This window comes from Vicia villosa, unplaced genomic scaffold, assembly GCF_029867415.1.
Source record: "Vicia villosa cultivar HV-30 ecotype Madison, WI unplaced genomic scaffold, Vvil1.0 ctg.001676F_1_1, whole genome shotgun sequence".
Classification (NCBI taxonomy): domain Eukaryota; kingdom Viridiplantae; phylum Streptophyta; class Magnoliopsida; order Fabales; family Fabaceae; genus Vicia; species Vicia villosa.
The window spans coordinates 378,993-396,175 of NW_026705695.1; the positions used below are offsets into that span (position 1 = coordinate 378,993).

The 17,183-nt window shown below is 35.4% G+C and overlaps 1 long non-coding RNA gene across 3 annotated transcripts; it reads right to left on the minus strand.

The window, feature by feature from the left end:
* Positions 1-1,301: 1,301 nt before the first annotated feature.
* On the minus strand, positions 1,302-2,861 carry LOC131636237 (uncharacterized). 3 transcript variants are annotated; one of them, XR_009293989.1, is made up of 4 exons: positions 2,732-2,861; positions 2,558-2,645; positions 2,229-2,418; positions 1,302-1,565 (listed from the first exon to the last, which is right to left on the minus strand). It is a non-coding gene; the product is annotated as an uncharacterized LOC131636237 (long non-coding RNA). The 3 variants fall into 3 exon arrangements; XR_009293990.1 differs by having other exon boundaries at positions 1,302-1,576; XR_009293988.1 differs by lacking the exon at positions 1,302-1,565 and having other exon boundaries at positions 1,653-2,418.
* Between the last annotated feature and the right edge of the window lie 14,322 nt (positions 2,862-17,183).

The following is a 17,183-nucleotide window of genomic DNA, read 5'->3' on the forward strand; positions in this document are numbered from 1 at the left end:
GCTTATTCCCTGATGGTACCACATGCATTTGCACTGTGTCAGTTGCATTGCATTTTCATAACGATGGTGTGGTGTTGATTTGGTTGTTTAACGATGCTAATGTGTAACGAAGTGGTGAATTATGCTTGAACCATGTTCTTATATTTATTATCACACGTTCATTTATATTGTAAGATGTCTCACCCCTTATGTTTGAATGTTACCCCTATGTTGATAACGTTCATGTAATCCAGAATGAAGGTTGTCTACCTTCATTAGTTCCAGTCGGTATTGTCGCTCTGATATGTAACACTTAGGGGATGAACGCTTGTTGCTTTGTTATTGTCATTTCTTCAGTTGTTGAATTTTAAGTTTATTTCATTAAGTACTTTGTTGTTTTGAATTTGTTCCAGTTGGATAAAGATGCTATGTCATAAATTTGAAATTGTAATTTTTCTGCTTACTTTTGAAAGTTGTTTTACCTTTGAAGATTAAATTACGTTGTTATCGATTCATCCGAGTTTAAGTGTTATTTATTTGTTTTACATGCGATTAAATGCCGTTGTGTTTTAGAAGTAAATGTAGCATCCTATTTAGTTTGTTGAAATTTTGTAACTCTGATTTTAATAATAATCGCCGGGTAGAATGGGGTGTTACAGAATTCAGTGAGCCACGAGGGTAGTGACAACAGAAATTAGATTCGGCTCAGTAGAATTGGCCCAAGTCTCATGAAACTTCAGCCACAAGGAGTGTAAATCATTTTAGGGAGTGATTTAAATCAACCCTGGTTTTGTATTGTTAAAGCTTAACCACCACTCTCTTAAATCACCTTTTCCTTGTATTGCTAAAGCTTGGCACCTTTGTCATACCCTAATTTTGACCCCCCCTGAGATGTCACATCATTGACATCAAATTCAAAAATGTTTCTTGATCGGTTTGGAAGCCGTGATTAAGATTCCATTCGTTCACTTATTCTTTGAAAGAAAATTTCATGCTCATGGAGGTTTTCATGCGCCATTGCCATTTGGTTCGATTTAAGAGATTTTCTTGGAAGTTGTTTCAAGATTTGTTGGCCTATGGACTTATCATGGTGAAGAAGATTGGTTCATATTGATTATTTGGAAGATGGTAGAAGTTTGAAACAATTCATGGGAATTTTATCAAATTTGCAAGGAATATCTTTTTGGTCCTTTGGTTGAAAGATTATTTCAAGTGATTATTTAAAATCATGAATTCAAAGATTTCAAGTTCAATATTCAACAGTTCATGGTGGCAAGAATATGTTTCAAGACAATTTCACTCAAGAATATTCAAACATCATGTTTGGATAACAATTTTCATTCAAGATTCTAAGGGAGATTCAAGCATTACAAATGATATTCTTTTACATGAAACAAGTTCTAATTTCTAAACAAATTACAAGGTTTCATCCAAAATCCAAGAATTACATCATTCCATTCATACAAAGTTCAAACAATTCTAAAGTGGAATAAAATTGGATTACAAAGAATAAAAGAAAATCCAATGCTTTCTTGAATTCTTCAATCTTCAAGTTTCCATTCTTCATTCAAGTTTCTCCATGCTTTCTTCAAAAGTCCTCACGTGACATGAAAAAGAAACATAAAAGGGTGAAATTAGCAAAAGTCAAATAAATAATTCAAAAAGCCCAAAAGCCCACATGGAAGCTATATTTTTCGAAAAAAAAAGAAGAAAAAAAAGAAAAAGAAAAAGTCAAAGGAAGTCAAAGAAATATATATATTATGTTATAACTACCACATAGAAGTTACTAACATAAGAGAAAGCTTGTCGTGGAACTTTCACTACAAGAGTTGTGAAGAAAATCTTTCCATCCCATGTGCATATTCTCCCATGTGCACAAATTTGTGGAACTTGGCTATTAAGTAAACTTAGCATTCAAGGAATTTTTGCAATGATTATTTTGGAAAGAATATTCTTTGCAATGATGAAAACTTAGTAACTAAGTGAGCTTAAAGACTAAGCTTTGGTTCCAAAATGACCAAAATTGTCCTTCATTTTTTCCTCTATATATAGAAGAGAGGCAAACCAATTATGAAAAATGAAAAAGGAGAAAAAGGGGAGAGTTCACAGAGAAATATTCTGTAACTTCTAAGTTACAAAATACAAAAAGAGGAAAAAGAGGGGAGAAGGCAGCCAACAGTCTGTAACTTCTAAGTTACAGTCTACAGAAAAATTACAAAAAGTAAGAGGGAGAAGAGAAGCCTTCATACCTCTCTTGCTTGCTAGCAGCCTTCAACAATGGATCCGGTCTTCGAGCCTCCATAGATGAGCCGTCAACACCCTGCAGCTGATTCAAACACCGACGCTGCAATCATTCAGTTCTCACTTGCAAAAGCACAACTCGCCGCAGGTAAGTCTCTTTTCCTTCACTCTCTCTATTTCCATTAATCAGCGTTGTACCTGCAGCAACAACAACAATTCGCAACAATCACAGTTGCAACAACACAACAGCATCAACACAGTGACAATTGCAAATTCAGAAGCACAGCAATGACTACAACTACTTGCATCAGAATTTCAGAAAGAATTTAAAACATACCTCAAATATTAAACCGGCAAAATCCTCCTTGCCGTAGGTAATCCGATTCCCCTTTCACTCTCAAACTTGCTGTTAATTATTGTTGTACCTGTAATTTGCTCAAAATCAAAACAGAGAGAAAGTAAATTTGTTGCTGTGTCATGAAAATGGAAAACGAATTTGAAAATTGCTTACTGAGTTTTCCACTTCTGCTTGTCGGATTATGCTTTGAGTTGTTATTTTTCCGATAAGAGCTTTTGTTACTTCATGGCCGCCGCGAGCGAGGTCGAGAGAGGGCTTCGTTGTTGTGTTTCAGCCGCTAGGAGAGAGAAACCGAAAGAGGACGAGAAACCGAGCGCAAGAGAGAAAGTTGTTGTTTTCTGTAACACCCCGAATTTAATTAAATTGGTTAATTAAATTATTGAAGGATTTAAATATTTGATTTAGTCGAAATTGGATTGTCGGTGTTATTTAAGGGCGTATTTGGAATTATATAAATCGAAGTCGGATAGTCAGAAAATAATATTAAGAATAATATTATTTATAAGTCGGAATTATTATATTGAAGAAATTATTATTATAAGTGATATAATTGATTATTTGAGATATATCTCTTATTGGGCCTAAATTGATTTTGGAGGATATTAAATAAAGAGAAAGTTTAAACTCTAAGCCCAAATTGGATTTTATATTAGGGTTCTAGAGAATTGGAAAGAGGAGAGTGGTCACAATGAAGAGAACAAGAAGAGAGGAGAAAGAGGCAAGGCTATGGAGAAGAAGAAGGGGCTTGAAGATTTTTCATCTATGGTGTCAATTGAAGATGCAATTAGAGACCCATTGAGTGCTTTCATTGATAAGGTAAGGGTGGGGTTCTCTTCCTATAATGGGGCTTATGAAACCTTGTATGTTGGGGATTAGGGATTTAAGCTATTATTTTACTGTGTTAAATTGTTACCGAAATTTGAAATTCTGAGTTTTTGTCGTTGTTGTTGTTTGTTGCTGCTGGTGTTAGTATATGTATGATGCTGGATGTATGGTGAGGGGTGCCGACCAACAACTACATGGCCATTTCATTTTCTTTCTATTTCGTTTTGTACCGCAACTGTGTTTCGTTTCAGCTATTACCAGTATGCTATGCTTGTAGTTTACTTGTTGTTTTCTTATGTGGCTGTTCATATGGTATGCTGTTTCTAAAAAGGACAAATAGAAACATGAAATGGAACCATTATGATGAAATAAAAGTATTATTTAGAAATAATAGGATATTAATGGAAATTGATATACAATAGAAACATAGTAGTATGTTGAATTATGTAACAGTAGTTAGAAAATAAAATCAAATGCAAAATAGACCCGTTCGATCGAAATAGCCGAATTAAGCGGTATATTTAGTTGTCCGGAAATTGATGAAAATTTACGTGGTAGCTAAGTTTAATTAGTAGATTAACATGGTGGTGTTATTTTGTTGAAATTGTGATATTTTACGAATCGACTAAAATTGTGTTTGGTTTAAATATTCTTTATAAATAAATTATAATAATTTAATAGAATTGTCAATAGAGTTGTTAGAGTTGTCAATAGAGTTGTTAAAGTCGACAATAAGTTGTCAGAGTTGTTTTGAATTATTAAGAGTCATATTTTTATTTGTTTTGAGTAATTCTGACATGTTTAGAGTTGTCAGTGTATAACGTCGGTGTTTGTTTTTTTATTGGAACTTTAACAATTCATATCTTTTGAACCGTAACTCCGTTTGAGTCTCCGTTCGAGGCGTTAGAAAGCTAACGCGATATTCTTTTTAATAAAAATGGTCTTGAGCAGTAGAATGCTAGAAAATTGGAAATGGAGTAGAAATAGAAGTGAATTAAATTAATATAGTGTGATTATTAATTGGTTGATTAAATTAATAGTTGAATTAATTTCAATGTGTTTAATTGATTAGAATATAATTTGGAATTAGATTAACTATTTGGTTTGTCGATAAATTACGATATTTTGAGAATTTATCCGTAATTGTGTTTTGATTGAATATGTATGTTGAGAAATATATATTATTATGTCAATGATTTTGTTTTGATATTGATTCTCTGTGGGTAGTTGGATAGCATTAATTTTAATGATTAATTGCTTGATTTTAAATGTGTATGTTCATATATAATGGGCAAAATGAGAATTAACATGAGATAGTATGGTTACTAGTGTTAATTGGATTTTGTGAATCGTAATTGATTAATTGACCTTTTATATGTGAATGATATGTATGTGTTGTGAATGTTGTGTACAATTGGTGGATAATTCATCGAGTTGAATTATTGTGATATGCTAAATATTAAGATGGTAGAGATGATCTTAATTGCATATGTTTGATTAATATTGTACATACATTCATATCATGGATGCCTTGAAACAAAGGTGGTTTGCTTTGAAACATAAGCGTGGCTTGGATTCTAGAGTGAATCGGAAAGCGGTAAACTATATGTTTACATTTGGTGGCTTTGGTCTTGTCCGGATCTGAAGCGTGGCTAGATTCTATATGAATCGGAAGCGGTGGAACTTTGGGTCCATATTGGGTACCACATGCATAGAGTCACATGTCTTGTATTGAGTCACATTGAGGTTAAGTGATGTTTGAATATATGCATTTATGTGATTGTCATGTGTACATGAGATGTGATAATTGATATTGGTGATGTTTTGATATATAATTGGTTAAACGTGTGAATATGTGATAATGATGGATTGTGTATATATTTGGGATAATAGTATTGAATCTTTTGAGTATTATACTATTGAATTTTGTGCTTACTTGAATATGTGAAATTTATTAGATGATACTATTTACATAATTATGACTTGTTGTGCGATGAAAAGTATGAGAGATTAATGAAATGTGGAAGTATGATGTGTATGGTAACTGTTGATACTTGCGATGTAATGATTTTATATGTCTGAATCCTAGCATGCAATTTATCATATGCCCACTTATATGATTTGATATCTCACCCTTTTCTCTTGTTTCGCCGTTGCCTTTATATTGGTAACGTGCAGGTATTCAAGTATGAAGATTTAGTTGCCGTTACTCGAGTCGGTTGTCGCTCTGATACGTAGCACTCTGGGGGGAACGATTTATACTATTATTGATGTTGCTATCTAATTGTTTAATTTTGGTTGGACAAAATGTTAAGTTAACTGAAGATATTTTATTGAATACATTCTTAAGTGATTCCGCTGTGTTTTAATAAAATAAGTTATTCTATTTCAAAGGTGCTATGTATCCGCTTTATGCGACGAGGTGATTTGTTTTGTTTTGATTATGTGACGCCTCATTTGTTTATTGAGAAATTTTAAAAAAAAAACTCTGATTTATATATATTTGCCGGGTAGAAATGGGGTGTTACAATAGTGGTATCAGAGCAGGTCGGTCCGTCCGGCCTAGTTGTCGAGTCAGTTGAGTTGTGTGACAGTTGAATGCTGTTAGTGTTTTATTTCTTAGTACGCGACATGTGTGTGAAACACTGTCAGTACTTGTTTGCTTTGTTGTAGGGATTGGTTTGATTACTAGTGGGGGAGAAGTTTTACTTCTTGAAGATGTTTCTGTTGTAAGGGATGGTCAAGTATGCTGAGTGGCGATGTTCAGCACGGTTGAGGACTGAGAACTTGTCGGTGTGTTTAACCTTTGCGTTTGATGCCGGTGTTTGACAAGTGTTAAAGTGATAAAGCTGCGGTAGACTTTATGTTAGACTCGCATAAGTGATTAATTGACGTAGTCGATGTGTGAAGTGTTGTGAATCGCAAATCCGAGTTGGAACTCGAGAATGCGCGTAGCTTGAGTTTCAGATATCTGATTTGAACTCTGTTTGAAGCATCAGAAAGATAACGAGATGAAGTGTATTATAAGAATGATTTCCGCAACCGTAATAGAGTTGATTTTGACGTGATGATGTTGGGATGGAGTGTAGTTTGTCGTCGAAGTTATTTGAGGAGTTTGGGAGATAACATAAAAATTGTCGATGCTTGACGTTGATGTTTACAATTCGAATAACGTTAGAGATTTGTATCTTGGGTTTCGAGTATCAGTTGGACGTACCAATTGAGCCTACGAAGAGGTGAAGTTGTATTCTACCTTATGGAAATGTGTAATCCTGTTGAATAAGAATGGTTATAACCGCAAATGTCTGAAGCGAAGTTAAGCAGAACTTGTTGTTGATGATTAAGATGAGAGAACGAGATGTTCGGTATTACAGATGATTTGAGTACTGATGACTTTTAAGGAAGAGTGAAGTAGTAGTGAAGAAAAATTCAGACTTAGGGATGATAGAAGTCGTATTTGGGATGCCAAAAGTGGCGGTGTGTACAAAAGAATGACTGTATGGAATTTCTATCGCCAGTTTATCGCGAGGAGGACTTCGGTTGAGACGAAACGAATTGTGTGATGCTAAATTATTACGAATCAGACTTCTGTATTATGTTTGGACGTCGGTGTCTCATCGACAAGATTGATTGATAAGGTAAGATGTTGTAGAAGTTGTGAAAACCCAAAGTGAATCATTGGATTACGTCGTGTTATTGGATTTAAGTGGAAATTCGGAAAGAACACTATTATGATGTAACAACGATTTATACTCCACTAAGGTTGTCGGATACTAATTGGCAAATTGGGGAACTGATCACCCTCAATCTATTGTTAATGGTAGACGAAACTCGTGTTGGACGTTATAGATTTGTCTTGTTGTCTTAATAGTGTAGAAAGAGTCTATATTTTATCGTGAAGATAATCGCCCATCAATTTGTGTAGCTTGGTAAGAAGAATGGATGAGTTAGAATTAGATGAGATTAACAATCATTGTGGTACGTTTTATGCAAGCGAGTGTCGCAAAATGAAAGATTGGAAATATCAAGTAAATAACGATGTGAGGATGAGTATTGAAGAAAGTTTGTATTGGATCGAGAATTTGTGAACTGTATAAGTAGACGGGATTTTATCGAGAATGGTGACTTAAAAGAGAATTATCAGAGTTGATCAGCGGAAGCATTAGGTGACATTGTTGTTGTAAGGCTTGAGGGAGTAAGAAATTATATGTCACAAGTCGGTAAAGATGAGTTATCTTGATATTTGGATTGATAGACTGTTGGAATAAGTGTGATGCGCCAGAATACTGCATTGAGTCGTTGATTATTGCAAAACTGGTAAGAACTGTAATGTGTTAGTGTTCATGAGAATCGTTGTCTTAACGAAGAGGTAGTGATCGAAGTGTTACCAAGCGCGATTTGGAGATTGATATTTGGATACGAGGTTTGTGTTTGGATGGTGTTGAGCCAATTTTCGAGGACGAAAATATTCTAAGTGGGGGAGAGTTGTAACACCCCGAATTTAATTAAATTGGTTAATTAAATTATTGAAGGATTTAAATATTTGATTTAGTCGAAATTGGATTGTCGGTGTTATTTAAGGGCGTATTTGGAATTATATAAATCGAAGTCGGATAGTCAGAAAATAATATTAAGAATAATATTATTTATAAGTCGGAATTATTATATTGAAGAAATTATTATTATAAGTGATATAATTGATTATTTGAGATATATCTCTTATTGGGCCTAAATTGATTTTGGAGGATATTAAATAAAGAGAAAGTTTAAACTCTAAGCCCAAATTGGATTTTATATTAGGGTTCTAGAGAATTGGAAAGAGGAGAGTGGTCACAATGAAGAGAACAAGAAGAGAGGAGAAAGAGGCAAGGCTATGGAGAAGAAGAAGGGGCTTGAAGATTTTTCATCTATGGTGTCAATTGAAGATGCAATTAGAGACCCATTGAGTGCTTTCATTGATAAGGTAAGGGTGGGGTTCTCTTCCTATAATGGGGCTTATGAAACCTTGTATGTTGGGGATTAGGGATTTAAGCTATTATTTTACTGTGTTAAATTGTTACCGAAATTTGAAATTCTGAGTTTTTGTCGTTGTTGTTGTTTGTTGCTGCTGGTGTTAGTATATGTATGATGCTGGATGTATGGTGAGGGGTGCCGACCAACAACTACATGGCCATTTCATTTTCTTTCTATTTCGTTTTGTACCGCAACTGTGTTTCGTTTCAGCTATTACCAGTATGCTATGCTTGTAGTTTACTTGTTGTTTTCTTATGTGGCTGTTCATATGGTATGCTGTTTCTAAAAAGGACAAATAGAAACATGAAATGGAACCATTATGATGAAATAAAAGTATTATTTAGAAATAATAGGATATTAATGGAAATTGATATACAATAGAAACATAGTAGTATGTTGAATTATGTAACAGTAGTTAGAAAATAAAATCAAATGCAAAATAGACCCGTTCGATCGAAATAGCCGAATTAAGCGGTATATTTAGTTGTCCGGAAATTGATGAAAATTTACGTGGTAGCTAAGTTTAATTAGTAGATTAACATGGTGGTGTTATTTTGTTGAAATTGTGATATTTTACGAATCGACTAAAATTGTGTTTGGTTTAAATATTCTTTATAAATAAATTATAATAATTTAATAGAATTGTCAATAGAGTTGTTAGAGTTGTCAATAGAGTTGTTAAAGTCGACAATAAGTTGTCAGAGTTGTTTTGAATTATTAAGAGTCATATTTTTATTTGTTTTGAGTAATTCTGACATGTTTAGAGTTGTCAGTGTATAACGTCGGTGTTTGTTTTTTTATTGGAACTTTAACAATTCATATCTTTTGAACCGTAACTCCGTTTGAGTCTCCGTTCGAGGCGTTAGAAAGCTAACGCGATATTCTTTTTAATAAAAATGGTCTTGAGCAGTAGAATGCTAGAAAATTGGAAATGGAGTAGAAATAGAAGTGAATTAAATTAATATAGTGTGATTATTAATTGGTTGATTAAATTAATAGTTGAATTAATTTCAATGTGTTTAATTGATTAGAATATAATTTGGAATTAGATTAACTATTTGGTTTGTCGATAAATTACGATATTTTGAGAATTTATCCGTAATTGTGTTTTGATTGAATATGTATGTTGAGAAATATATATTATTATGTCAATGATTTTGTTTTGATATTGATTCTCTGTGGGTAGTTGGATAGCATTAATTTTAATGATTAATTGCTTGATTTTAAATGTGTATGTTCATATATAATGGGCAAAATGAGAATTAACATGAGATAGTATGGTTACTAGTGTTAATTGGATTTTGTGAATCGTAATTGATTAATTGACCTTTTATATGTGAATGATATGTATGTGTTGTGAATGTTGTGTACAATTGGTGGATAATTCATCGAGTTGAATTATTGTGATATGCTAAATATTAAGATGGTAGAGATGATCTTAATTGCATATGTTTGATTAATATTGTACATACATTCATATCATGGATGCCTTGAAACAAAGGTGGTTTGCTTTGAAACATAAGCGTGGCTTGGATTCTAGAGTGAATCGGAAAGCGGTAAACTATATGTTTACATTTGGTGGCTTTGGTCTTGTCCGGATCTGAAGCGTGGCTAGATTCTATATGAATCGGAAGCGGTGGAACTTTGGGTCCATATTGGGTACCACATGCATAGAGTCACATGTCTTGTATTGAGTCACATTGAGGTTAAGTGATGTTTGAATATATGCATTTATGTGATTGTCATGTGTACATGAGATGTGATAATTGATATTGGTGATGTTTTGATATATAATTGGTTAAACGTGTGAATATGTGATAATGATGGATTGTGTATATATTTGGGATAATAGTATTGAATCTTTTGAGTATTATACTATTGAATTTTGTGCTTACTTGAATATGTGAAATTTATTAGATGATACTATTTACATAATTATGACTTGTTGTGCGATGAAAAGTATGAGAGATTAATGAAATGTGGAAGTATGATGTGTATGGTAACTGTTGATACTTGCGATGTAATGATTTTATATGTCTGAATCCTAGCATGCAATTTATCATATGCCCACTTATATGATTTGATATCTCACCCTTTTCTCTTGTTTCGCCGTTGCCTTTATATTGGTAACGTGCAGGTATTCAAGTATGAAGATTTAGTTGCCGTTACTCGAGTCGGTTGTCGCTCTGATACGTAGCACTCTGGGGGGAACGATTTATACTATTATTGATGTTGCTATCTAATTGTTTAATTTTGGTTGGACAAAATGTTAAGTTAACTGAAGATATTTTATTGAATACATTCTTAAGTGATTCCGCTGTGTTTTAATAAAATAAGTTATTCTATTTCAAAGGTGCTATGTATCCGCTTTATGCGACGAGGTGATTTGTTTTGTTTTGATTATGTGACGCCTCATTTGTTTATTGAGAAATTTTAAAAAAAAACTCTGATTTATATATATTTGCCGGGTAGAAATGGGGTGTTACATTTTCGTTCTTGTGTGTTGAGCGAGAGAGAGAACTCCGCAAGAGGGATGACGTTGAGAACGAAAATTCATGGTGGTTATCGTGGAAGAGAGAAACCGAGAGAGTGAGGTCGAGTTGTGGTTTTTGTCCACCATGAGAGAAAATCGCGAGAAGGTTCAAAGGGAGAAAGGAGAATAGCTGTTGTTGTTTCTCTGCCTTTTTCCAGAATTTGTCGTGAAAGAAACAAAGGGAAAGAGGCGCTGCCTCTTGTGTTGTGTTGGTTTAGGGTTTTCTGTAGAACCCAACTCATGTGATAAGAATAAAACCGGATCTGGGTTCTATCTGACCCGACCCGGTCCGGTCCACTCTTTTTTATCTCAGCTTATTATTTCGTTTTGGGCATGCACCCCCATCTGAGTTTTAAACCTCCTGGCCCATTTAAATTAGTTTTTTTAACTAATTCTCATTTTATTTTTTCTATAAATATTTTCATGAGTTTAAGCTATGTTAATTTTAAATATAGGATTTTAATTTCTTTTTTTAATCCTTATTGAAATAATGCAAAAAAAGAATATATTAGATACATATTTAATTTTATGTTTTCTAAATATTTTCATATAAAACTACAAAAATATCTTTTCTTAGATTAATTTTATTTGAATTTGATATTTTCATATTATTTTGTATAGTTAATCATTTAAATTTTTATTTGATTACTGTTGCACATTACTGGAATTTTCTCACTTTATCCGAGACTTCGAGATTATTTCTCTGTTGTTCTCTGGATTTGTCTGTTTGTTTGGTCTTCCATTTGCTGTAGAAGTCTTTAAACAATTACTGGATGATCAAAGAATGCTGTAAGCTGTGAGCTTATCCGACGTTCTTTTCTGCTGGTGTGGATGCTTAACATCTGTTGAGATCCCAATTTATTCCAAGCATATATCAAGGTAATACCTCAAACTCAGAAATCCAATTTCTCATTCTTCGAGGTAAGCCTAAAACTCATAAAACTGTTTTCACAACAGTAATCATTCAAAAATCACAAATCATTTTCAATTGCTTTTACACCAGTACTGTAAAGTACTGGGCCTCTAATAGAGTGTAAGTCCCAAAAACCTTCTCTTCTTAGCTTGTTTTCAAAACTGTATTTTCAAAATCTTCTTTCTGTTTTCAAAACATTCTTCTGGTATTTGAAGGGCATTATTCCCGGTGAAACTCTTCAGATACCTATGTGACCTTTGTCCATCTTCACTTCTTCTGTTTTCAAAAACCATTAACTGTTTATCATATATTTTCAACTGTTATCAACAAAACAACAAAAATTACTGGTAAGGCTCTGTACATACTTCTCCAAAGGCCTCCACTCCATCCAGGTTAGGCTTTACAAGCTTTCAATTTACAGTATTTATTTAAATTACTGTCAAATATAAACTGTGCATATATTAGTTTAGAACTACGTTTGAGTATAAACCTTAAGACAGTTAAACTATATATATATTATAGGAATATGACCTAGGATTGAGAATGTCTTCCCGGTGAAGGCTCTTTCCTAATTAGAGATCTGTAGTTCAAACCCCCAAGATGAATTATTCCCGGTGAAACATCTTGGCAAAAACCTTAGAATCCAAAATAATAGGACACATCCACCCAAAGAGGAATTATTCCCGGTGAAACCTCTTACCCATTTGCTTAGAGCCAAAATAAGTTCAAAACTACATAGCTTTCTCTTGTGCTATAACAAGGACCCTCGATTAGCCTCCTCTTGGGCTTTGTACAAGGACCCACAGGCTTCTTAAAAGCATTTCCAGCTTCCTCTTGAGCTTGTATACAAGGACCCATCAGGTTTCTTATAAACATAGGAACAGGTCTTTAGTCACCTTTTAGCCTACCCTGGTGAGTTTCTTCCAATTTAAACCAGACTTTAAACAAGCTAAGTTTGTCTCAATTTTGCATTGAGTACACCTTTTGGAATGAGAGACATGGACAGTCTCTATCACCCTTATCTCCATCAATCTTCCTTAGCAGAGTCTAGGATCTATGTTTATTTTCTCCTCAGCATGTGTCAGCCTTCATCTTGGGCTTTAAACAAGAAGTCTCCATTAGATAATCTTTCTGCCATCCATTTTTCAATCATAAAATCCCTGGAAAGGGTTAGCTTCCACACATTCTTTCATTTTTAATATAAATCCCTGGAAAGGGTTAGCCTCCAAAGTCAATTAATAAATGTCAAAAATAAAGATTCATTTCTCTTAGGAGATAATTTCCCCAAAAGAGTCAAAACCACTGGAAAGGGTCAGCCTCCAAAAACATGATAAAGTCAGTCTTTTAACAGACAAATTCACCAGCTGAGTCAAAATCCCTGGAAAGGGTTAGCTTCCAAAGAAAAATAGTCTTTTAATAAATAAAACCTCCTCAGTAGAGTCAAAACCAACAAAATAGTTAGCCTCAACCTTGGGCTTCATACAAGGCACCCAAACAATAAAACTCCCCTGGAAAGAGTCAGCCTCAACCTTGGGCATTGTACAAGGCAGATAATAGAGTCTCCCCAGTGAGTTCTTCATCATTCAGTAGCCACAACCTTGGGCTTTGTACAAGGCAGATAAACCATATTTTCATGTGTCAAAGATTCCTAACACCCAGGATCTTTTCCCCATAGAGTCATCCATACTCAGTTTATTTAAGAGTCTGCCACAACCTTGGGCTTTGTACAAGGCAGAAAATAATGTTTTCTCTAGCTAGAGTTAGCCACAACCTTGGGCTTTGTACAAGGCACATAAAATAGAGTCATTCATTCAATTATCCTCAACAGTTAGCCACAACCTTGGGCTTTGTACAAGGCACATAAATAGAGTCTCCCTAAGTAGAGTCAGCCTCAATTCTGGGCTTTGTACAGAACACTAAAATACCCTGTAATTAATCCCCAATGGAGTCATCTCCCAGAGTCAATAATAATTAATAAATCAATCAAAAAGCCTCAAGCTTGGGCCTCATACAAGCCAGCTAAAGTCAAATCTTTTATACAGTAGATAGACATAACTTATCTCTATAGAGAGATATTTTTACTACTCTACCACATTCAAACAAACAAACATTTCAATTTCAATTTCAATCAAGTATCCCATTTAGGATTTTGAAAGGCATGAGCTGGCAGTAAAACCCAGACATGTGGTAACTTTCCCTAATTTGGATGAGCATCTTTCTTTCATTTAAGAGGCATTTGACTGGTATACTTGCACATACACAAGTAAGGTCCCCCTCTTGAATGAAATGAATTCAGTTATTCTGTCACTCCTTTAAATGTTTGTGGTAGAATAGTACTAATACCTCTCTGTAGAGATGATTTCATGTCTCTTTACTGTAAACAGAGATTTAATTCCAAGCTTCAACCTTGAGCTTTAAGCAAGGCACCAAAAATAAGTAATTTCCCTAGTTAGTTCCCCGAACTACATTAAGCTCTGACTTCCACTAGGGATATGTAGGCATGAGGTTCACAAGGAATCTCAGCGAGCTAATAAAATACCAAACATAGTCAGTTTGTCTGTCTGTCTGTCTTTCTTTAATCAATTCAATTCCTTCTCCTAATACAAAGGAGAAACTTTCCCAATCATTAGCAGCAAACACAATCACAATGACACAGAGAAGGTTCCTGTAGAGTACTACAGATATGTAGGGTGTTTAAACACTTCCCTATGTATAACCGACCCCCCGGACTCCAGAATTTCTAGTCTAGGTGAAATCCCCACACTTAGCAAACTCCTAGGGTTTAGTTGAGATCTTTTTTCCCCTTTCCTACTCGTAGGACAAATAAGAAAGTTCGTGTGATATCGTAGGAAGAACTGAAACAAAATTCATCCCGCCACGGGCGCATTCTCCTTCCAAATTTCGCGTGAAGGGTTTAGCGTGCCGTCCTCCCAAGTGAAACGGGGAGGTAAAGAAAACGACCACCACAGAAAAATGGCGACTCTGCTGGGGATATAAGTGTTAAAAACCTTGGTTTTTCATCCAAACCAATGGTTGACCTGTTGCTGGTCCAGCCCCAATGAGGAATTAGGGATGCCAAATTCCCCCTCAAACAAGAGAGGTCCTGCCTAACCTCTGTGTCATATCATGTGATTGTTGCATATATATTTGTTTATTTTGTTTATTCTGTATCGGGAAAGGGCTTGATTCCCCGTTGTGGTGAGAAATCCTATACCCGGATTTGAGTGCAACATAAGATAGGATGGAGGATGTCTTCCCGGTGAAGGCCCTCTAATCTTGGTTTCCAAGTCTACTCTTGGGATTTGCCTGGCTGGTTGTGATTAACTGCGCCACTGCATTCCGAGACTGATTTGTACCAGGAGGACCTAGAAACACATTAACCCCACTTAAAGCCTTTTTTTTAGGACGTAGAGCGGTGATTACGGAAGTAATTGTCACGCAGATACTACACTCAGAGAAAACTCTCTTATAGATACCAATCAACGTATCTTTAAGGTTGAGCAAAAACTCTGAGACCCCTAGAACCCGTTCTACAGGTACAAAAATCCTTATCCTTAGTTTACCATTGGGGCGGGGATTGCGTTTTGACTTCATGACCACTATACCCTTCAACGCCATGTTTGTTTAAAACTCTTGTGTGTGCATTCATGCATTCATGCATCATTCATTAATAAACAACTAAAAACAAAAAGAGTCTTTTTCGAGTCGTTTTTCAAGGAAACTAAATAACGAACGTTTTGAACTTCATAGAAAGAGAGAAACGGAGAAAGGACTCAAGGATCTATATTATGGATTACGGAAGAAAGAGAGCTAGGAAATACACCTTCAAGATTCCCCAGGTCGAGGAACTGGGAAAGCGCGGAAAACTGGTGGTCAACCCCCAGGCTTTCAAGGAGAAGTATGGAAAACTTCTGCCTTTGCTCAATACCAACATGGTGGATGGGATCCTTCCCACCTTGGTACAGTTTTACGATCCAACGTATCACTGTTTCACCTTTCCAGATTACCAGCTCATGCCTACGTTAGAGGAGTACTCTCGTCTGATTGGAATACCCGTGTACGCGCAATATCCGTACTCCGGTTTGGAAAAAAATCCTGACGACATTATCATTGCTGCAACTACTCCTTTGAACGTAGTCGACATTAGAACTCATATGGTGAGTAGAGGAGGAATTCAAGGATTGCCTTCCAAATTCCTGTTTGATCAAGCTCGGTACTTCGTCAGCATCCAAGATATGAGCGCTTTTGAGGAAATCTTGGCTTTGCTTATCTACGGATTGTTTTTGTTCCCTAACATTAACGATTTCGTCGACATCAACACAATTAAGATCTTCTTAATTGGAAATCCAGTTCCAACCTTGCTTGCGGATGCTTATCACTCTGTGCATTCAAGAAACCTGCAGCGAGGAGGATTAATCACATGCTGTGTACCGTTGTTATACGAATGGTTCGTTTCACACCTACCGAAGTCTAGCACTTTCTGGAACATGAGGGATGGCCTTTACTGGTCACAGAAAATCATGTCTCTCACTCATACAGACATTGATTGGTGTAGTCCTGACAACGACGAAACCAAGATCATCTTCAGTTGCGGAAGTTTTCCCAACATACCCCTTATTGGAACTAAGGGAGGAATCAGTTACAATCCAGCTTTAGCCCGTCGTCAATACGGCTATCCCATGAAAAATATACCAAGTAACATCCAATTGGAAGGTCTGTTCTTCAAGAACATCGACGATCATGGCAACATGCTGAAGAAGGAAATTGTCCAAGCCTGGCGTCTTGTTCACAGCAAAGGGAGAAGATTGTTAGGAAAACATCTTTGCATCTCCCTGGATCCTTACCTTCAATGGGTACGCGTCAGAGCATTCAAGCTCAGAATGCCATATCAGCATCAAGAACCTATTCCCCTAAGGGAACCAATTTACCTTTTCTCCACCGATGTTGAAAAACTGCAAGCGGCATTAAACAAGGTATGCCAAGAAAGGAATGCTTGGAGGAACAAGTATCGAATTGTCAACATGGAAAATGTTGAGATTCAAAACATCCTAAGAAGGAAGGATGAGTTACTTGAAGTACTCGATCGACAAGTGACACAAACGTCACTTTCTCATCATATCCCTCCTGCTTCCTGGATCATCGATCAGCTCACGTCAGAGAACGCTCAGCTCAAGAAACAGAAGAAGATGTTAGAACGTGAAGTCGGCTCTTCATCAAAATTTTAGAGTCCTTTCTCTCAGTTTCTCTGTATTTCCCTTTTCAAAGTGTGTAAAAAACGGCGTTTTCGCTTAATTAATAAAAGTTTGATGTTTCATAACGTA